We start from the raw sequence: 23,484 nt of genomic DNA on the forward strand, positions 1-23,484 counted from the left end.
TCCACAGAACTTGCAAGATCCCATCTGGGTGCCGGAGCACTTGGTGAGAAAGGTGCAAAAAGATGGCCGTAAGGAAGATACTGTTGATGATGCTACTTTGCCCACTGATGGAGACTGGATTATTATGGGCCGTGATGAAGACGTTCCCGTTACCGATGCCTGTGACTAGTACCTCCAAAGTTTATCCATATTTCTTTTTTTTATTTTTTTATTATTATTATTTTTTTATTGTAATTAGTAAAAGGGTTACATGATATTTGCCAGATAGAAGGTGCATTAATTCACATACATTGATACCCTTTCACATGTCTTGGTACCCGTTTCCCTCCCCCCCCATACCCCCCAGCCCATATTTCTTTACTAGTAATTCTTCATTGCAGTTACCTTATGTGCCTTTTGATGAAGTAAAAGGAAACTATACTTTGTCTGTTAATTTGAGTCTTTCCCTATGTTTTACATTTAATAATAGACTTGATTCCTGCATATATTTTCATAAGCAAGATGTGGATATGTTTGATAAGATTCAGGTTCAACAGACTGAAAAGACTCAGGTTGTTGGATTTTCCGCTAGTGTTCCTACTTCGTCTTTTGAGTCTTTAGCATCTTTACCTCCTGTATTATTTCCCCGATGTGTTAGTAGTATGGTTTGGCCCTGGGAATGGACAGGATGTCAGAGTTCCTCTTATTCCAGTTTGAATAATGGCTTTGTTTTTTCTCCAAAAATAGCCACCTTTGCTAATTCCTCGTATGTGGAGAATGAGTATAATTATAATTTTCAGGGTCCAAAAGCTAATCCAGAAAATCTGTTTAATGTATGGTTAATTTGTGGCAAATTTGCATGTAGTGTTAGCAATGCTCTTGCCTTTGTATGTGAAGGGGAAGTTTGGTATTGCAACAGTACTATTGTGAGGAGAATAAATATATTAATGTGTAGGCAGAAAATTGTTAGTGCCTCTATGTTTAATGTAACTCTTAATGGCAGTTGTAAGTTTAGGGCACCTTATACAGCCAGTCCTGTTTGTGTTTGGCCCCCTTTTATGTTTCTTGTTTTTAGTTCTAGATATGCTATGGATTCCCTGTTAAATTGTTCATTTCATTCATGTTATTTGAGCCAATGTTGGAATGCTAGTGAGTTTGATTCTGCAGTAGTTATGAGGATGCCCACCTTTGTTCCTGTTCCAGTTCAAGTACAAGAAAAAGACTTGGTTGTGAAACTAAGATGGCCCAGGTGTGATCTTGGTGTTACAGCATTAGTCGTCTTGATTTCTTCACTGATTGCCACAGCCGCTGCCAGTGCTGCTGCCTTGGTTACCACAGTTCAGACTGCTACGACTGTCAATACTCTGTCTGAAGCGGTTTCTCAAGCAATGGATACTCAACAACAAGTCAACCATCACTTTGCATGAGGACTTACGTTGTTAAACCAGAGAGTGGACTTGTTGCAGGAACAGTTAGATCTTATGTTTAATTATGCTCAGCTTGCTTGTGTGGGTACCGGTAGTGGATTATGTATTACTTCTTTGGCTTATGATAATGCTTCTCATGTGGCTAATTTATCCCGGCAGTTGGGAATTATGTTGAAGGAATCCTGGTCACAAGAATTTGAAAATCTTACCAATCAGTTACGTTATGAAATTATGATTGTTAATACCACACGGGTGAATGTTGCCACTGTGGAAGATTTTGTAAATTGGGTTTCCAGCTCCTTTAATTGGATTAAGGAATGGGCTGGATGTGTGTCTTTAATTGTACTGTTGAGCATGGGTTTGGGAATTTTATGTTGGTTTGTGTTTGCCCTGCATAGGCAAACACTTAGGCAAAGGAAGCGTGATCAACTTGTAATTAAACAAGCTTTCATGGCACTTACATCAGAGCAATCCCCCCAGGTATGGCTAAGCATGATGGACCAGTAGTCAAAGACAGGTAAGTGAGGAATGATCTGGATACCAACCTAAGACAGAGCATGATGCTTGAGTATCTTGCCTCCATGATGGTTAAGGATCAAGAAGTATTTCCCCAACCTAAGACAGGCATGGTCCCTTGCCTTTTAAATGTGATGGGGATGACTAGAGGTTCTGCAGGCCTCCTGCCCTCCCTATTGCGAATGCCTTATATTAAATAAAAAAGGGGGAGATGTGGGGAGCCACACTTGCCGCCATTCTAAGATGGCGCCGGTTTCCGCTGCTTGGCTTGTTATTTTGATACGTTGATCGTTACATTTAAGGAAGTAGTATGCCTGGGCATGCTCCTGCTGCATGACAGGAAGTCTGCCTACCACCATTTTGGGACATGCTCGGGGCATGCTCTATGTTTGCTACTCTTTGATAGGTTCATTGTTACAAGGAAGTTTAAGCTGATTGGTTGAGAGGGCTTTATAAGACGAGATCGAGAAGGAAGTTAGTTAGTTGCTAGTTGCTGCCGCATGCTGTATGAGCTCAGAAGAATAAAGTGCTTGAGAAGAAGTTGCTGAGTCACGTCTCATCCTTGCCGGCCGAGGGGACGCGACATTCCACAGCTTGGTTTCTTGTGGGCAGATATGTAATTAAAACAGAGCAAGTGTTGGGTCAGGTTTGATGTAAGAAGAAGCTACAAATGTTGTACATATCATGAATTTATACCTTCAGTAAATCATTTGGTTCTGGGTTCCTTAATGCATGACAGGTGAGTAGCAGAGACAAATATAACTGCAAGGAAGGGCCACAGGGCAAGTATTCATGTTGCACATAGACATACAGGAGAGTACAAGCTTTCCTATTCACCTTGTTGAGTACATTGAGTTGTGCATGAAAGGATGAAAATTATGATGGAAGCATGAAGAAATATAGAGAATTATTGTTAGGTTATTAGATATGCAAGACACACCATGCATGCTCCTCATCTCAAGTAAAAAACTTCAACTTGGATTGTGGCAATCAATATGAGAACATATTCAATATAAAAATAGTAATGAGCATACCTTATAATATTTAGTAAAAATATTGTTTTTGCTAGTAATTATTCACATATCAAAAATATATCTACATAAGGATTTATTAATTTCTTTTTAAATTCTTTAAGAGGGCCTGATTGTTATTTGAGTTCTGCACCATATGTAGAGCAATGTGTGAGTTGCCCAGATCATCAGTATGCCAAGAGAGAGAAACAAGTGCTTGCAAAGAGCAACAAGTATCCTGGGTTATGGAGAGCCTTTAGGGATGGCTTAATCTGTATATCTCTTGTTTTTCTACACTCTCAGCAGTTGTTCTTGGGGTGTTTATGAAACATCAGAAGACCCCTATTGTCAAGGGTAATAACCAGGCTCTCAACTACATCCTGCTCATCTCCCTCATCTTCTGATTTCTCTGTCCTTTGCTCTTTATTTGTCGTCCCAACACAGTCACCTGCATTCTACAACAAACCACATTTTGAGTTGAATTCACTGTAACTGTTTCTGCAGTCTTGGCTAAAATTCTAACTGTAGTTCTGGCTTTCAATGCCACTTCTTCTGGGAGAAGGATGAGGTGGCTGCTGGTATCAGGGGCACCTAACTTCATTATTCCCATCTGCACCCTGATCCAAGTGACTCTTTGTGGAATCTGGCTGGGAACCTCTCCTCCATTCATTGACAAAGATATAAAATCTGAACGTGGCTACATCATTACCTTGTGTAACAAAGACTCCCTCACTGTTTTCTACTGTGTTCTGGGATACCTGAACTTCCTGGCCATGGCCAGCTTCACTGTGGTTTTCATGGCCAGGAACCTGCTTGACACCTTCAATGAAGCCAAGTTCCTGACCTTCATCATGCAGGTGGTTTGCAGTGGCTGTCTCACTTTCCTGCCTGTCTACCACAGTGACAAGGGGAAGCTTATGGTGGCTGTAGAGGTCTTCTCCATCTTGGTCTCTAGTGCAGGCTTCCTGGGCTGCATGTTTGCCCCCAAATGCTACATCAACTTGTGAAGACCAGGTAGAAATTGTCTGCATGGATTCCAGGGAAACACACGGACTGGGAGTAACAAACCCTCTTAATATGAAACTAACATGATTATTCAAATGTATAGAAGATTTAGAATAAATCTACTCTGAATTTTTCTATCAAATATCACTTCATATGTTTGGAATCACTTCATTTACTATGTGACTCTTATGCCTTTCTCTAGTAATGTTACACTCAATAGTTCTAGCCATAACTAGCAAAATTTAAATTTAAATTTTTGTATTTTTGATGCTTTTTAATTAGTCTGGATTATCTCATAATTTCCACTACTATATTTTTACTGTTGCCTCTTCTTTTACTTTCTCATTCATAATTCTTTGCTAAAATGTGTATTTTGATCAGTTGTCCTGGAGCTTGAACTTAAAACCTGGCTATCATCCCTGGGTGTTTGATTAAAGCTGGGGCTTTACCAATTCAACCACCAACATCACATTTGGCTGTTTGCTGGGCAATTAGAAATAAGAATTTTTCTTCAGGTTGTATTCAACCGTGATCACCAATCAACAGTTTCCTGAGTGTCTAGAATTAGAGATATTATTCTATATTTTAAATTACACTAACTTTCTGCCTATGCTTCACTATGCTGTTCAATTCTTACATACATTTTGTTAGCATTTTCCCCTTAAGAATTCTCCTGTATGGAATTATGTATCTAGGATATACAAACAAGAGCCATGAAATGAGTGATTGTTGTAATATAATATGTTATCTCTCTTCTCTTTTGTTCTCCCTTGATTATCTCATACTGTTACAGTATTTTAGCTTGTTATCTGATATATCGTACATACGCTTAATTGGTTATTTGAAATAGGATAGGGAAGGGAGCAAACAAGATTAGGGACAGGGGTGGAGGGAAGCAAATGGGGACCAAGACATGAGAAAGGGTATCTATGTTTGTGAAGTAATGCACCTACCATTTCATGTATATAATGTAACACTTCTATTAATTACAATAAAAATATGTGGTAAAAAAAGATGTTCCATATTTTCATATGCTCAGAATGTATTACATTTATGGATTAATACCCAAAGAAAGAATAGAAAAAAATAGCTTGTTTAACATGGCTGAATGCTTCCCTGAAGTACATTTCCAATACCACTGACCTCTTTCTCCAGACCCTCCTCAATACCAATTAGCCTTAAATTAGGCTTCCTAATTGTATCTTGGACCTCCTGTAGCGTTTTATCATATTTCCTAGATTTGAATTTCCTAGATTTGAATTGACTCATTTTCTGTTCTTTCTATATAACAACTAAATTCTCTCTTCTGCATTGTGTAACCTGCTATGAAAGCTATTTATGTTATTCTTCCTCTCTCTTGCTTCTAATTACTCATTTTTGTTGCCTTGCATCTCTTGTTTTAGATCATGTATGGATTTCTGTAGCTCCTTGATTTCCATTTGAGTGGTTAGCTCAGTAGCCTTATGCTCTTTGGACATTTGCTGGAGTTGGGTCACCTTTTTGTTTGTGGATTCTATGAATTCATCCATTTTTATTTGAAAAACCTTTATTATGGCCTCCTTTATGGCTTTCCCTTTTTCCCATATCACCTTGTTTATGGTTTCCTCTTGTTTAGCTATGGCTTGCTCCATTAACCCTTTCTTTATATTTTCACATTTTTCATTAAGATATTTATCAATTGCATTTGTATAGCACTTGGAAGACTCTCCTCTAGGTTTTCCAGTGACTTTTCCATTGTCTGTTTATATTGGGTGCCTGTTTATTCCTTGATTTGTCATTATTCTTGAGTTTTTTCTTCTGCCCTTTTGAAAATGGGAGCAAGATTAATACTAAACAAGTTTGCAATTTTTCAGATATAACCAACCTAGACCTCTTTAGCTGGCAGACACTAGATGTTCACAGATTTTGATCAGTATTATACTCTTTTTGTGCACTTACAGACCAGTCTAATACAACCACTTATAACCAATTTATGACCAAAATAATAAGCCCCTCAATCTAGTCACTATTGTATTTATGTCCCTCTGGACCTAGAATATAATTGAACACCTAGATATACAGTATTCCTCAACAACCATCAAGTGTAGATGCATGCATTATAAGAGTTGAAAAATGAAAAGAAGAACAGAGATACTAAAATAGTATTAGAGAAAAAAGGGGAGATATGAGGGGAATAACGTAGGAGTGTAAGATTATTATAATAATGAAGAAAAGGTATAGCATAAGGACAACTGACCTAAGTTGATAAGCAGGTAGCGTATTTGAGTACAAAGTTTGGAAAGATTAGATAAAACTTATGAAAGTAAGAAGGGTAATAAGAAGAATATATCGAGAAAAGAGGGAGATAGACATAGGAGATTTCAACGATGAAAAATTATAAAAAGAATGAAAGAAACAAAAAGCATAGTAAGACAAAAATCAACAATCACAGAAAAACAAAAAAACATACAGAACGAAAAACAGAGAAACAAAAAACAAAAACAAAGAAGGAAAATCAACAACAACAAAAAGAAGACAAAAACAAAATCAAAAACAGAAAAGAAAAAGAAAAAGGTGGGGGGAGATGCCTCACTATTGTGAGCTCTTACTTAAGAAATACTAGGGTTGAGACTAGGAGATTAAAAAGCAGGTGATTGTATCAATATAGATATAAGTTGTATTCAGACTGTACTCAGAGCTGTCACTATGTTTCCAGGAACAATCACAGTGACAGAGGGATGCGAGAGAGGAAAGAGAAAAAAAAGTTTCATATGGGATACTAAAGAGAAAATAAGAACACCTAAAAATGCAAACAAAAAAAGGGTTGGAATAACAAAAAAAGAAAAAAAAAACCAAAAAAGAAAAAGAACAAAAAATTTTTTTTTAAAAAAAGGGTATTCTTCAAGATTTTTTGGGGGGGGGTCAGGGCAGGATAGGAAACTTGTGTCTCCACTAAATTCAGGATCCAAACTCTTCAGAAAGTCTTTTTCTGTTGTGATGTGGCTATGAGGTTTTTCACTTCTGATTGTTTGTTTGTGAAAACAAGCTGAGAGTTTTGTGCCAGGGTTTTGTTTACCAGGCTTGTGGCTGGCATAGGGGATGGACTCCAGCAGAACTGGGGCTGGATTTCTGGCTAAGGGATCTCTGTGAAGTCCTTTGCCAGTAAGAAAGATGGTGCTGTCAGAAACACCTCTCAGGTTATAATTGCTTTGGCCAGGTTCTTGCCAGTTGTCAAGATGGCGCTACTCTCAGCTTGTGGAGGAGGGGCTCCCTCCCAATGCCAATCCTCAAGCGGAAGTGGACACTTCTCCTCGGAGGTACTCACAAATTGCTAGATTTTCTGGTTCCGTGAATCTGGCAGGTCCCTACATGGCTGGGTGTCGGCTTTGGGCTAGCGCAGGCTCTGTGTGTCTCTGCCTGCAGCTGGTGGGTCTGCCGCGCTCAGCAGCAGTTCTGCTCAGATTCAGAAGAGCCGCTTTGACTCCACAGCCGCTCTGAGTGGCTGGAACTGGTTCCAGCTGTCTTCTTTGTGCCAGATTTCTACTTTTTTCCTCTGTGACTGAGGTCTCTGTATGTCGCTAGAGCTTACTTAGGATCAATTTGAGGTATGTACTTTCCCCTACTCTGCCAAAACTGGTATCTTGGTGAGAGCTCAGAAAGACTCACACTGAACAGCCGCCATCTGGGTCAGTCACCTATAAAGGCAAACCAATCAGAATAACCCCAGATTTCTCAGCAGAGACCATGCAAGCAAGAAGAGATTGGACACATATATATCATGCCCTTAAGTCAAATAACTACCAACCAAGAATACTGTACCCAGCTAAGCTCTCATTCATAACTGGGGGAACAATAAAAACATTCCATTCCAGGGAAAAGCTGCAACATTATGTAGCAACCAAACCAACATTACAGAAAATTCTCAAAGATGTTCTACACGTAGAAGACCAACATAAATGAAAAACAGAGAAAGAAATGATACATAAACATCGTACCATCTAAGTACCATAAGAACTGTCAAGACACAGGCCCTAAAGAAAGCTTTTAAAAATGGTAGGAACAAATGAATATCTCTCAATCCTAACTCTCATATCAATGGACATAACTCTCCAATTAAATGGCATTGACTGACTAGTTGGGTCAAAAAGAAAGATCCATTATTCTGTTGTCTTCAAGAGACAGATCTTACCAAAAAAAACAAACAGTTTTGGAAAGTGAGAGGTTGGAATAAACTGTATCAAGCAAATGGCCCCTATAAACAGGCTGGAGTTGCCATCCTCATATCAGGTAAAATAGACTTCAAACTAAAATTAGTGAAAAATGACAAAGATGGTTACAACCTACTACTAAAGGGATCTTTCCTCCAGGAAGACATAAGGATCCTAAATATCTACACACTGAAACCCATAGCCCTGAAATATATCAAGCAAATTTTACTTTCACTGAAACCATACATAGATCAATACATTGATTTTTGGTGACTTTAACACATAACTCTCTTCTATGGACAAATCAACAAGACAAACTTCAACAGAGAAACCTTAGAATAGAACGACCATATAGACCAATTCGATCCAACAGACATCTGCAGAATATTTGACCCAGCAACAACAAAATATATGTTTTTTTCAGCAGCACATGGAACATTTTCCAAAATAGACTACATCTTAAGCCATAAAACAAACCTGGACAGATTCAGAAACACTGAAATTATTCTCTGCATGTTCTCAGACCACAGGGGCATCAAATTGGAACTGATCAAACATCTCCACAAATGAAAACCCTGTAACTCATGGAGATTGAACAACACATTGTTGAATCACCAATGGGTCATCAAAGAAATCAGAACAGAAATCCAACAGTTTATAAAATTAAACAATAAGGGACACACAAAATACCAGTTCCTTTGGGACACGGCAAAGGCAGTACTCAGAAGAAAATTTATAGCTCTGAGTGCATACAACAAGAAATTAGAAAAATTGTAAACCAACAATTTAATGTGTAACCTTAAGCTCCTGGAAAAAAAGCAACAAACCAACCCTAATCCCAGTGGACGGAAGCAAATGATTAAAATCAAAGCAGAATTAAATGATTGGGAATCAAAAAAACTATAAAAAGAGTCAACAAACCAAGGAGTTGCTTCGTTGAAAGAATTAACAAAATTGACAAACCCTTAGCAAATCTTACCAAAAAAAGAAGAGAGCATACCGAAATAAACAAAATTGCACACGAAAATGGTAATATCACGACAGAAATTACCAAGATCAACAGTATCATTAGGGAATATTTCTCAAACTTTTCAGCCAACAACTTTGAAAATCTAGAACAATGGGCGAATTCCTAGCCAATATCAACATACTCACACTGAACCAAAAGGAATTAACCCAACTAAACAGGCCTATTTCAAGCACTGAATTAGAAATGGCAATAAGAGACCTTTCACCTAAGAAAAGCCCAGGGCCAGATGGATTCGCAGTTGAATTCTATAAGGTCTTCATAGCAGAGCTCACACCAATACTCCTCAAGCTTTTCAACAAAATTGAAAATGAAGGTTCTTTAACAAAATCATTCTATGAAGCCAGTATAACCCTCATATCCAAATCAGACCCAGATTCATCAAAGAAATAGAACTATAGACCAATTTCTTTGAGGAACATCAATGCAAAATTTCTCAACAAAACACTGGCCAACCATCTACAAAAACTCATCAAAAAGATTATACACTATGATAAGGCAGGGTTCATCACAGGGAGGCAAAGCTGGTAGAACATACACAAATCAATTAATATAATTTGACACATCAACAGGAGCAGGGACAAGATCACATGATTGTCTCAATAGATGCAGAAAAGGCATTTGACAATATCCAACATCCCTTTATGTTAAAAGCTCTGGAGAAAGTAGGAATCCATGGAACATTCTTCAATATAATAAAGGCTGTGTATGACAAACCCACAGCTAGTATTATATTTAATGGCGAAAAGCTAAAGCCATTCCCTCTATAATCAGGAATGAGACAAGCATGCCTGCTCTCTGCACTCCTCTTTAACATAGTATTAGAATTCCTAGCCAGTGCAATAAGGCAAGATGCAAGCATAAATGGGATCCAAACAGGGAAAGAGGAAGTAAAAATTCCCTCTTTGCAGATGACATGATTCTGTATTTAAAGAATCCTATAGATTCTACTACCAAGCTCCTTGAGATGATTCAAAACTTTGGAAGGGTAGCAGACTATAAAATTAACCCTCAAAAATCAACTGCCTTCCTCTACACCAACAGTGAGAGGAATGAGGCAACAATCAGGAAAGCAACTCCTTTTGCAACAGCCTCAAAGAAAAAAAGTACCTAGGAATTACCTTAACTAAGAATGTAAAGGATCTTTTTGATGAAAACTTTAAAACCCTGAAAAAGGTAATTAAAGCAGAACTGAGGAAATGGAAAAACCTCCCATACTCCTGGATTGGAAGAATCAACATGTTGAAAATGACAATCTTGCCAAGGGCTATCTACAAATTCAACGCAATACCCATCAATATAAAATCAGAGAAAGGCTGAATAAGTGAGACAGCATTAAACTTCAGAGTTTTGTTTGATAAATGACATAGCTAGTAAACTAATTAGGAAGCCTATAGAGTGGGAGAAGATCTTCACCAACCATAAAAGGGACAAAGGCCTCATATGTAAAATATATCAACAGCTCAAAAACTTGAATGACTCCAAAATAATCTCCAAAGTACCACAGGACATTAAAAAATGGGCCAAAGACTTAACCAGAGTCTTCTCTAAAGAAGAAACAAAAATGTCCTATAAACACATGAAGAAGTGCCCAACATCTCTGGTCATAAAGCAAATGCAAATCCAAACAACACTAAGATTCCATCTCACTCCAGTTAGAATGGCAAGGATCAGGAAAACTAATAACAACAGATGCTGGAGGGGATGTGGCCAGGAGGGATCACTTCTACATTGTTGGTGTGAGTGGAAACTCGTTCAACCAATATGGAAAGCAGTATGGCAGTGCCTCAAAAGGCTAAACATAGAGCTCCTCTATGACCCAGCAATTCCACTACTTGGCATTTACCCAATCATCCAGAAACAAGGACATACTAAATCCACCAGCAAAACAGTGTTCATTGCAGCACTATTTACCATAGCAAAGATATGGAATCCAACCCTCAGTTGATGAATGGATCAACAAGATGTGGTATTTGTACACAATGGAATTCTATGCTGCTGTCAGAAAGAACAACATTGCCCCATTTGTTAGGAAATGGAAAGTCATAGAAAAAAATCATATTAAGTGAAGTAAGGGAGACTCAGAGGAACTTAGGCTCAATGGTTTCCCTCATTTGTCATAATTAGTAGAAAACTTGGGCTCTCATAGCAGAGATTTACAATAGAACAAAACCTACATACATAAGGTCATATGTATGACTCTAAATGAAGGGATTTCCAGGATAAAAAAGAAAAGCCTTATAATTAGTGTACTATGTTATCTCTCATCTCTTTTTCTGTCCCTTGATTATCTCATATTTTTACAGTATCTCACTTTGTTGTCTGATATATTGGATATATTTGTATTTGGTTATTTGAAATTGGATAGGGAAGGGGGGCAAACAAGATGGGCAGGTGGGGGGAGGGTAATGGGGCCCAAGACATGAGAAGATATAGAAATGTTTGTAAAGTAATGCACCTTCTAAGTGGTGAATAAAATATAACCCCTCTTTTAATTACAATAAAAATATACATGTAGAAAAATAAAATTGAATTATGAGGAGAAAAAAACAAAAAATAAATGGCTGAATGCATTTTTCAAATTATGTTTAATCATTTTACATTTTGTGTATATATAGTTATATGTTTTATATACACATATTTTTTTCTTTTTATGTTATCAATTTGTGTTGTTACAGTTTATACCTAGAAGACATATTTCCAGTACTTTACCATTCATTATTTGAAACAGATTGAATTACTGTGTTCTACTTACTTAAAGAAACATATGACTCTTTAACATATATAATTACATAATGTCTGTCTTTCACATTCATTTACACATTGCACTACACATTTTTTCACACTGTACTTTTCTTCTCACCTTTGTGTTTCCAATAGACATCTATCACATTAGTTTTATACTAGAAATATTAATGTATTTTTCAAAAAAACCCATTGTGTTTATGTTTGTTTTAAATGGCACACTACTGAGCAAATATTCCTAAATTGTTAGAATTTCTTTAAATATATGGTGACCAATGAAATCCCTAGTATCAAGGTTGATGGAAATTACTAGAATCAGCAGATCACTGTGGCTCACAATACCAATCCTAGTTATTCAGGGGGCTGAGATCTGAGGTTCAAATTCAGCCATGGCAGGAGGTCCTGAGAAACTAATCTTCACTTAACCACTAGAGAACCAGATTTAGAGCTGTGGTTCAAAGTGGTAGGATACAAGCCTTGAGCCAAAAACCATTCAGGTAAATGGTGTCTATTCCCTGACGACAAGCCTCAACCCAGAGAAAAGACTCACAGAAGCAGTATGTTTCTTAAGCTAAAATTCCTGAAAACAAACAAGGCAGTGAAATGCTGGAGGCAGAGAGAAACAAATTTCAAAATATTCCATGAAAATTGCTAGTACTTCCAATAGACTCTGCAAACTAAAACTCCACTCCAGAGATTAGCCTTGCTAGAGGTTAACCTGGCTACTGAGATTTGGGCTGCAGAAATTCTGATATGGATGCTTGTAAATCATGTGTATATTTGCTTGTTATGAAGCCAATGTCAAAGAAAAACCTTGGAATGACCATCATGTAGCTTCAGATCTCTAAGCAAATGTGGGCTATAGCATTGACAGCTTTTCATACAGTTCTTCAAAAAAAACCAAGAAGTCAAAGTATTATTTTATCATATCCGTAACAACAATCACAGACTTTAGGAAAAGAATTCAATGAACGTTTAAGTGGGACACACACACTTTTTAAGTAAAAATTATACAACATATATATTTGATAGAGGATGGTTGGTGGAAGTGAATGAAAACATGCTGCTCATTAGTCATTTATTCTTCAAGAAAAGCCATCCACCAACACCTATATTGCAGTTGTTGTGTCAGCAAATTTTGATGAAAGTGAAAGCATAACAGAATGGTTACTGACAGAAAAACAATACAATAAAGACATGGTAAAAATGAATTAATACCATAACAGCTACCTCATGAGGACTGAAATAAAATGATAATTGATGTAGATAGATACACTTTCTTGAAGATTGGTACTATTTCCTGGAATAAATCACCAATGCAGTACAACAGGACAACCCATCAGGTTCGTGGCTTTTCAGGAGACTGGGTTCTGAAGACCATGTTTCAAAGCCAGTGTAGGCAAGAAAGTCTGCAATTAACCATCACATTCCTCCCCAAGATCCCAGAAGTGAGCTATGGTTCAAGAGGCAGAATGCTAACCTTAAGCAAAAAAGATCAAGGAGAGCACCTAGGTTCTGGTTTTAAGACACACCCAAACACACAGACAAACCCACACACAGACACACACACACACACACACACACACACACACGTGTGTGTGTGTGTCAGGGCGTTCATATGCACATACATGTGAAGCACATTCCAGGCATCAGATAGGGAATGCCAATCTTTCACTGATTCTTCGACATTTCCGTTCATGTAGCAAGCCTTGGATACACTGATCTCCCCATTCCTACACCTGTTATTGTTAGATATTTTTCGTTATTCTCTGCATTAAAAAAATGACAAGCATGGTAGGGGCATGGCCTAGTAATAGAATGCTGCCTACCATACACGAAACCATGAGTTTGATTCCTCCTTACCACATACACAGAAAGATCCAGAAACAATGCCAAGGCTCAAGTGGTAGATCTCCAGCCTTGAGAAAGCTCATGGAAATGCCCAGCCCCTGAAATCAAGCTCCAGGACTGGCAGAAAATGACACAAGTATTTTTTTGTGGTTAAAACCAAACAAAACTCTTAAAAAAGTATTTAAGTAAAAGTAATTTACTCATTATATGGTATTCTGGAAGTAAATAGTACATTCTGACATAATTCTATGTGAGTACCATGGCACACACTCTTGATATTTTGCAAGCAATCTGCTTGTGTGTAATAACTACTAAAGCTAGTTTTACCTCTTTTGTTTCCATTATTCTCCCTTTAGGTTGAAGGAAAGAAGTAGAGTGTATTGTCCCTACTTACTCCCAAGTGAAAGCCTACCCCACTAAAATACAACTAGAACACTGACATCTTAGAAGAGAAGCATGAAAAGTCTTATTAAAGTCCAAAAATCAGTTATAATTCAGTATTAAGTAGGGACACTCAAATATATTGCATTCATTACTCTCACAGATTTTAGCTACTGTTAAATTCTAATGAAGTTTTTACTGAGAAATTTATGTACAACAGTATTGATTCCTTTGAATATAACGAAGACTTTCATATCATTTACAATAGAAGCACTGAGTATATGGTCAAAGATTGGATGCTTAGTTTGCACTGAATTTCAATCACAAAAAGTTTAAATATTACGTTTTCTGAAATGTTACAATACAGATATTTAAAGATATTTGTTTATAAATAATAGATTTATACAGAGAAAAAGTCCTTTATCATGCTTCACATCAGCTAGTGACAAAATTCCCTGAGTAGTCCTGACACAAGAAATAAGACAGCAAGAATTCCCAACTGAAACTTTGGTGTTTTTTCTAAATTCCTCCAAGCAAACTTATTTCCCACATGCCTAAGCATCTCCTCAATGTCTACATCCAAAGATTCCTATAGTAGAACGAAGTGTATCTCATGTCTGAATGTATGCCAATTTACTATTACAATGTTCACTCCCCAATGACAATGAAAAAATAAAATAAGAAAATAAGATGTTAAAATTTGACTAGCTAATGGATGTATTGAGGTTGTAAGGTAAGGTTAGGGTGGGGAGGGTTGCTTTTTTGAGAAAGAAATAAGAATGGCCAAAAGACACATAAAGAAGTGTTCAACATCTCTATCCATAAAAGAACTGCAAACTAAAACATCACTGATATTCCACCTCATTTCAGTTGGAATGGCCCTTATCAGGAAACATAACAACAAATGCTGGTGGGGATGTGGCTTTTATGAAACTCTACTGGACTGTTGGTGAGAATAACCCTAACACTAACCTGAAACCCAAACCTAACACTAACCTAAACACTAACCCTAATCCTAACCAGAACCCTAACACTAACACAAATCCAAACCTGAATCCTAACCCTGATCTGAATCCTAATCCTATCCTGAACCCTAACCGTAACCGTAACAGGAACACAAATCCTAAGCCTACTCCAACATGAACCTGAATCCTAACACTAAACTGAACTAGAACTGGAACCCCAATCCTAACAATAACCCAAACCATAACCATAACAGGAAAACTAAACCTAACCCTAACCCTAACCCTAATCTTAACCTGAACCTGAACCCGAACTCGAGGCAGAATGCTATCCCTAACCCTAACTGTAATCTGAAACCTAATCTGAATCCTAACCCTAACCCTAAACCAAAACTTACACTGAATCCTAAGGCTAACCCAAACTTGAATCGAACCCTAATTCTATCCCTAAACCTAACTCTGACCCTAACCACAACCCTACCCTAATTCTAAACCTAACCCTGTGAGAACCCAAACCCCAAATATAAACCTAACATTAAACCTAAGCGAAACCAACCCTATGCAGAAATCTAAGCCTAAACCTATCCCTAACTGTAAAACCTACCTGAACCAAAGAGCCTAACCTGAATCCTAATGTTCAAAAGAAACCTACACCAAATCCTGACCCTAAAGTAAATTGAGCATGAACCCAAACCTAACCTTTATCCTAACCCTAACTCAAACACGGATCCTAACATTAACCCTAATCCAAACCCTAACTCGAACTCGAACAACCCAATCCCTCAAAGTAATCCTAACCATAACGTGAAACTGTAACCCTAACCCTAACCTGAAACCTAACCTAAATCTAACCCAAACTCTAACCCAAAACCTAATCCTGGGCCTAACCCTAACCATAAGACGAAACTGTAACACTAACCCTAACCTGAAACCTAACCCTAAATCTAACCTGACCCTAACCCAAAACCTAACCCTAAACCTAACACTAACACTAACCCAAACCTGAACAGAAACCGTAAGCAGAACCCTAAGGCTAACCCTAAACATAACCCTAACCCTAACACGAAACTTATCCCTAAAATGAACAACAACTCTAGGCCTAACCCAAACCCTAACCCTAAGTCTAACCCTAACACTACCCCGAACACTAACCCTAAACCAAACCCTAATCCTAAACATAACCCTAACCCTAAACCTAACCCAAACCCTAACTCTACACCTAATTCTAAACCTAACCATAACCATAACTTGAACCCAAACCGAACCCTAACCTGTACACTAACCCTAACCTAACATGAAACCTAACCTTAACCTGAACCCAAAACCTAACCCAAACCCTAACCCTACCTCTAAACCCTAAACCTAACCCTACCCCTAAACAAAATCAAAACCAAATCCTAACCATAACCCAAAAGTGAACCCGAACTCTAATCCTATCCCTAATCCTATGGCTAACCCTAATCCAACCTGAACCCAAAATCTAACCCTAACCATAACACAAACCAAAACAAAATCCTTACCCTAATCCTAACCATAACCTTACCGTAAACTGTACCTGAACCCTTTTTTAGTGTTTTAAAGTTTTCATCAAAAAGGTCCTTTACATTCTTAGTTAAGCTAATTCCTAGGTACTTTATTTTCTTTGAGGCTATTGTGAAAGGAGTTTCTTTCCTGATTATTGCCTCGTTCCTCTCACTGTTGGCATAAAGGAAGGCAGTTGATTTTTGAGGGTTGATTTTATAGCCTGCTACTCTTCCAAAGCTTTGAATCAGCTCAAGGAGCTTGGGAGTAGAGTCTATGGGATTCTTTAAATACAGAATCATGTCATCTGCAAAGAGGGACAGTTTTATTTCCTCTTCCCCTACTTGGATCCCCTTTATGTTTGCTTCTTGCCTTATTGCACTGGCTAGGAATTCTAGTACTATGTTAAAGAGGAGTGGAGAGAGTGGGCATCCTTGTCTCGTTCCTGATTTTAGAGGGAATGGCTTTAGATTTTCACCATTAAGTGTAATACTAGCAGTAGGTTTCTCATACACAGCCTTTATTACATTGAGGAATGTTCCATGGATTCCTAGTTTCTCCAGAGCTTTTAACATAAAGGGGTGTTGGATCTTGTCAAATGCCTTTTCCGCGTCTATTGAGACAATCATGTGATTTTTGTCCTTGCTCCTGTTGATGTGTTGAATTATATTAATTGATTTGCGTATGTTGAACCAGCTTTGCCTCCCTGTGATGAATCCAGTTTGATCATAGTGTATAATTTTTTTGATGAGTTGTTGTAGACGGTTGGCCAGTATTTTGTTGAGAAGTTTTGCATCGATGTTCATCAAAGAAATAGGTCTATAGTTCTCTTTCTTTGATGAATCTCTGTCTGGTTTGGGGATGAGGGTTATACTGGCTTCATAGAATGAGTTTGGTAAGGAACCTTCATTTTCAATTTCATTGAAGAGCTTGAGGAGTATTGGTGTGAGCTCTGCTTTGAAGACCTTATAGAATTCAGCTGTGAATCCATCTGGCCCTGGGCTTTCCTTAGGTGGAAGTTCTCTAATTACCATTTCTATTTCAGAGCTTGAAATAGGCCTGTTGAGTTGGCTTAGTTCTTCTTGGTTCAGTGTGGGTATGTTAATATTGGCTAGGAATTCATCCATTTCATCTAGATTCTCAAATTTGTTGGCATAAAGGTTTGAGAAGTATTCCCTCATGATATTCTGGATCTTGGTAATTTCTGTCGTGATATTACCATTTTCATCTGCGATTTTGTTTATTTCGGTATGCTCTCTTCTTTTTTTGGTAAGATTTTCTAAGGGCTTGTCAATTTTGTTAATTCTTTCAAAGAACCAACTCCTTGTTTTGTTGATTCTTTCTATAGTTTTTTTGGATTCCAAATCATTTAATTCTGCTTTGATTTTAATTATTTGCTTTCTTCTACTGGGATTAGGGTTGGTTTGTTGCTCTTTTTCCAGGAGCTTAAGGTGAGACATTAACTTGTTGGTTTGCAATTTTTCCAACTTGTTGTTGTAGGCACTCAGCGTTATAAATTTTCCTCTGAGTACTGCCTTTGCTGTGTCCCAAAGGAGTTGGTAGTTTGTGTGCTCCTTACTGTTAAATTTCATAAACTTTTGGATTTCTGTTCTGATCTCTTCGATGACCCATTGGTGATTCAACAATGTGTTGTTCAGTATCCATGAGTTACAGGGTTTTCGTTGGTGGAGATGTGTGTTCAGTTCCAGTTTGATGCCTTTGTGGTCTGAGAGTGTTCATGGAATAATTTCTGTGTTTCTGAATCTGTCCAGGTTTGTTTTATGGCCTAACATGTGATCTAGTTTGGAAAATGTTCCATGTGCTGCTGAGAAAAACGTATATTGTGTCGTTGCTGGGTGGAATATTCTGCAGATGTCTGTTAGATCCAGTTGGTCTATATAGTTGTTCAGTTCTAAGGTTTCTCTGTTGAGTTTTTGCCTTGTTGAACTGTCCATAGGTGAGAGTGGTGTCTTAAAGTCACTGACAATCACTGTATTTCGATCTATGTATGGTTTCAGTGTAAGTAAAGTTTGCTTGATGAAGTTTGGAGCTCCGGGATTGGGTGTGTAAATATTTAGGTTCGTTATGTCTTCCTGGAGGAAAGATCCCTTTAGTAGTATGTAGTAACCTTCTTTGTCTTTTCTTACTAATTTTGGTTTGAAGTCTATTTTATCTGATATGAGAATGGCAACTCCAGCCTGTTTATGGGGGCCGTTAGCTTGATAGAGATTATTCCAACCTCTCACTTTTGGGTAAGATGTGTCTCTTGAAGACAGCAGAACGATGGCTCTTGCTTTTTGATCCAACTAGACAGCCTATACCATTTAATTGGAGAGTTGAGTCCATTGATATTGAGAGTTAGGATTGAGAGATATTTATTAGGTCCTACCATTTTTAAAAGCTTTTATTTGGGCCTGTGTCTTGACAGTTCTTGTGGTCCTTAGATGGTATGCTGTTTAGGTGCCATTTCTTTCCCTATATTGCATTTATTTTGGTGTCTATGTATAGAACATCTCTCAGAATTCTCTGTAGTGTTGGTTTTGTTGCGACATATTGTTGCAGCTTTTCCCTGGAATGGAATGTTTTTATTGTTCCCTCAGTTATGAATGAGAGCTTAGCTGGGTACAGTATTCTTCGTTGGTAGTTATTTGACATAAGGGCATGACATATATGCTTCCAGTCACTATTTGCTTGCATGGTCTCTGCTGAGTAATCTGGGGTTATTCTGATTGGTTTTCCTTTATAGGTTACTGAACCCTTTTCCTTGGCTGCCTTTAGGATCCTTTTTTTGGTTTCTACTGATCCAGTTCGGATTACGATGTGGCGGTGAGATGTTGTTTTCTGGTCAGGTTCTTTTCTAGTCAGGTCTGTCTTTCTTAGCAGAAAGAACAGCACTGGAGGAATTCCAATTCCAAACTTTAGACTCTATTACAGAGCTATAATTCTCAAAACAGCTTGGTACTGGCACAGGAACAGGCCTGAAGACCAATGGAATAGAACTGAGGACCCAGATATTAAACCACAGACCTATGGCCACCTAATCTTTGACAAGGGAGCCAAAAAAATAGAATGGAAGAAAGACAGCCTCTTCAACAAGTTGTGCTGGCAGAACTGGTTAAGCACCTGCAGAAAACTAAAGCTGGATCCTTCTTTGTCACCTTGCACTAGAATTAAATCCAAATGGATCAAAGACCTGGAGGTAAAAGCTGACACACTGAAAACTCTACAGGAAGGAATAGGAGATACACTAGGCCTCCTTGGCACAGGTCGAAACTTTCTTAATAAGGACCAAGAATCACAACAAATCAGAGAAAGGCTGGATAAGTGGGACTGCATTAAACTGCAGAGCTTTTCTATGGCAAAGGACATAGCTAGTAAACTAATCAGGAAGCCTACAGAGTGGGAGAAGATCTTCACCAACCAAACAACGGACAAAGGGCTCATATCTAAAATATATTAACAACTCAAAAAATCGAATCACTCCAAAACTAACCTCCAAAGTAACAACCATCCCATTAAAAAATGGGCCAAAGACTTAAAGAGAGTCTTCTCTGAAGAAGAAACAAAAATGGCCTATAGACACATGAAGAAATGCTCAACATCTCTGGTCATAAAAGAAATGCAAATCAAAACAACTCTAAGATTCCACCTCACTCCAGCTAGAATGGCTAAGATCAGGAAAACGAATGACAACAGATGCTGGAGGGGATATGGCCAGGAGGGATCACTACTACACTGTTGGTGGGAGGGCAGTCTCATTCAACCACTATGGAAAGCAGTGTGGCAGTGCCTCAAAAGGCTAAACATAGAACTCCCCTATGACCCAGCAATTCCACTACTTGGCATTTATCCAACCATCCAGAAACAAGGACATACTAAACCCACTAGCACAACAATGTTCATTGCAGCACTATTCACCATAGCAAAGTTATGGAACCAACCTAGATGTCCCTCAGTTGATGAGTGGATCAACAAGTTGTGGTATTTGTACACAATGGAATTCTATGCTGCTGTCAGAAAGAATGACATCGCCCCCTTTGTTAGGAAATGGAAAGACTTAGAAAAAATCATATTAAGTGAAGTAAGCCAGACTCAAAGGAACTTAGGCTCAATGGTTTCTCTCATTCGTCATAATCAGTAGAAACCTTGGGCTCTACTAGCAGAGATTTGCAATAGAGCAAAATCTTGATACATAAGGCCATATAATGTGAAGCTAATTGAAAGGACCTCCAGGATAGTGAAACAAAAGCCATATAATGAATGATTGTTGTCCTTAATGTACTATGTTGTCTCTCATCTCCTTTGCTGTCCCTTGGTTATCTCATATTGGTATATTATCTCACTTTGTTATCTGATATATTGAATTTATTTGTATTTGGATATTTGAAATTTGATAGGGAAGGGGGGAAAACCAAGACTGGTGGGAGGTGTGGGGGGGATGGAAATGGGTACCAAGACATGTGAAAGGGTATCAATATATGTGAATTAATGCACCTTCTATCTGGTAAATATCTTGTAACCCTTTTACTAATTACAATAAAAAAAAGAAAAAAAATAAATAAAAATGCCAGGATATTGAAACAAAAGCCATATAACAAATGATTGTTGTCCTTAATGTACTATGTTGTCTCTCATCTCCTTTGCTGTCCCTTGGTTATCTCATATTGTTACAGTATTTCACTTTGTTATCTGATATAATGAATTTATTTGTATTTGGTTATTTGAAATTTGATAGGGAAGGAGGGAAAACCAAGACAGGTGGGGGTGTGGGGGGGGAGGGTAATGGGTACCAAGACATGTGAAAGGGTATCAATGTATTTGATTTAATGCACCTTCTCTCTGGCAAATATCATGTACCCCTTTTACTAATTACAATAAAAAAAACCTACAAGTAAAAAAAAACTGTACCTGAACCCTATCCTGAACCCTAACCCGAACCAGAATCCTAAACCTAACCATAACCCTAACCTGAGTCCTAACACTAACCCTAAACTGAAACCTAAGCCAAATCCTAATCCTAGCCCTAAACTTAATCAAAACTGCACCTGAACCCAAACTGAACCAGAACAGTAACCCTAACTGTAATCCTAAACCTAAACAAAACCCTAACCCTTACCCAAACCGTAATTCTATCCCTAACATGAACCCTTCACCACACACTAAAACGAACCCTAAACATGACCCAAACCCTAACCCTAACATTAACCCTAACCCTCACCGTAATATGAACCTTAGCTTGAACCCTAACCCTAACTCTACCTGAAGCCAAACCCTAAAGCGAACCATAACACGAAAACTATCCATAACTCTAAACTGAACCCGAACCCTTACCCTTACCTAACCCTATCCGAAATTGTAACTCTAACCTGAACATGAATCCAGACCTGAAAACCAATCCTAACCTGAACGCTAGTCCTAACCCTAACGATATACCTAACCCAAACCCTAACAAGAAAACTATCAGTAAATGTAACCCTCACACAAACGCAAACCCAAACATGAACCCAAACCCCAAATCCAAACTTAACCTGAACCCTAATACTAGCCCTAACATAACCTGAAACTGAAACCTAAACCCAAACCTAACCCTAATCCCAAACCTAACCGTAATTCTAACTCGAACCCAAAATTTAACCCTATCCAGAAACAAACCCTAACCCTAACCCTAACTCTAATCCTAACCCAAACCAGAACTCAAACCCTAATCCTATCAGTAACTCAAACCCTAAACCTAAACCAACCCTGGACCCTAACCCTAAACAGAACCCAACCCTAACTCTAACCTAAATCTGAAGCCAAAGCTGAATAATAACCCTAACCTGAAACCTACCTATAAACCCAACATAACCATAATCTGAAACCTAAACTTAACCCTAAACAGAGCCCTAACCCTAACCTGAACACTAAACCTAAACCACCCGAACCTGAACTCGAAATCTAATGCTAACCCTAACCCTAACCTGAAAACTAATTTAAAGCCTAACCATAACTCTAAACTGTAACCTATATCACATCCTAACCATAACCGTAACCCTAACGGGAACCTGCAACTAACCACCTGAAACCGAATTAAAACCCTATAGCAAATCCTAAACCTAACCATACCCTAACCCTAACCCGAACGCGAACCCAAATGGTAAACCTAACCCTAACACTAACCTTAACCCCAAACCAAACTTGAATCCTAACCCTAAAACTAACCCCCTTCCTGAACCCTAACCCTAACTCTAACCCTAACCAGAACCCTAACCCTAATCCTACCTCTAACCCTTAACCTAAGACTAAACCGAACCTCAACCTTAACCCTAACCCTAAACCAAACCCTAATCCTAACAATATCCAGAACCCAAATATGAAACCTTAACTTAACTAGAATCTGAAGCATACCCCTAACCCGAATGATAACACTAATCCTACCCCTATCCCTAACCCAAAACCTAAACCTTGTCTGAACCCATCCTGAACCCCTACCGTCACTCTAACCCTAAATCTAAACCTAATCCTACCCCAAACACTAGCCATCATCAAAACTAACCAGAACCCTAAACATAACCCTAACCTGAACTTTAACACAAAAACTAACATGAACCCAAACCCGAACCCTAAAACGAACACTAACAAATCCTATATTTAAACCTAACCCTAACTCTAACCCAAACTCTAACCCTAACCCTAATATTAATCATTACACAAACCCTAACCCAAAATCTATCCCTAACTATAACCCAAACCCCAAACCTAACCTGAAAGCTAACCTAAACGTGAACCATAATCCTAACCCTAAACATAACCTGAAACCTAACCCTAACCCTAATCCTTAACCAAACGTACACTGAATCCTAACCCTATCCCTAACTTGAATATGAACTGTAA

General features: G+C 38.1%; 1 pseudogene; it reads left to right on the plus strand.

The window, feature by feature from the left end:
• Positions 1-1,888: 1,888 nt before the first annotated feature.
• LOC150042545 (vomeronasal type-2 receptor 116-like) lies at positions 1,889-3,939 on the plus strand (annotated as a pseudogene).
• Positions 3,940-23,484: the final 19,545 nt, after the last annotated feature.

This window comes from Megascapheus bottae, chromosome 35 (assembly GCF_031878675.1).
Source record: "Megascapheus bottae isolate mThoBot1 chromosome 35, mThoBot2.hap1, whole genome shotgun sequence".
Taxonomy (NCBI): domain Eukaryota; kingdom Metazoa; phylum Chordata; class Mammalia; order Rodentia; family Geomyidae; genus Megascapheus; species Megascapheus bottae.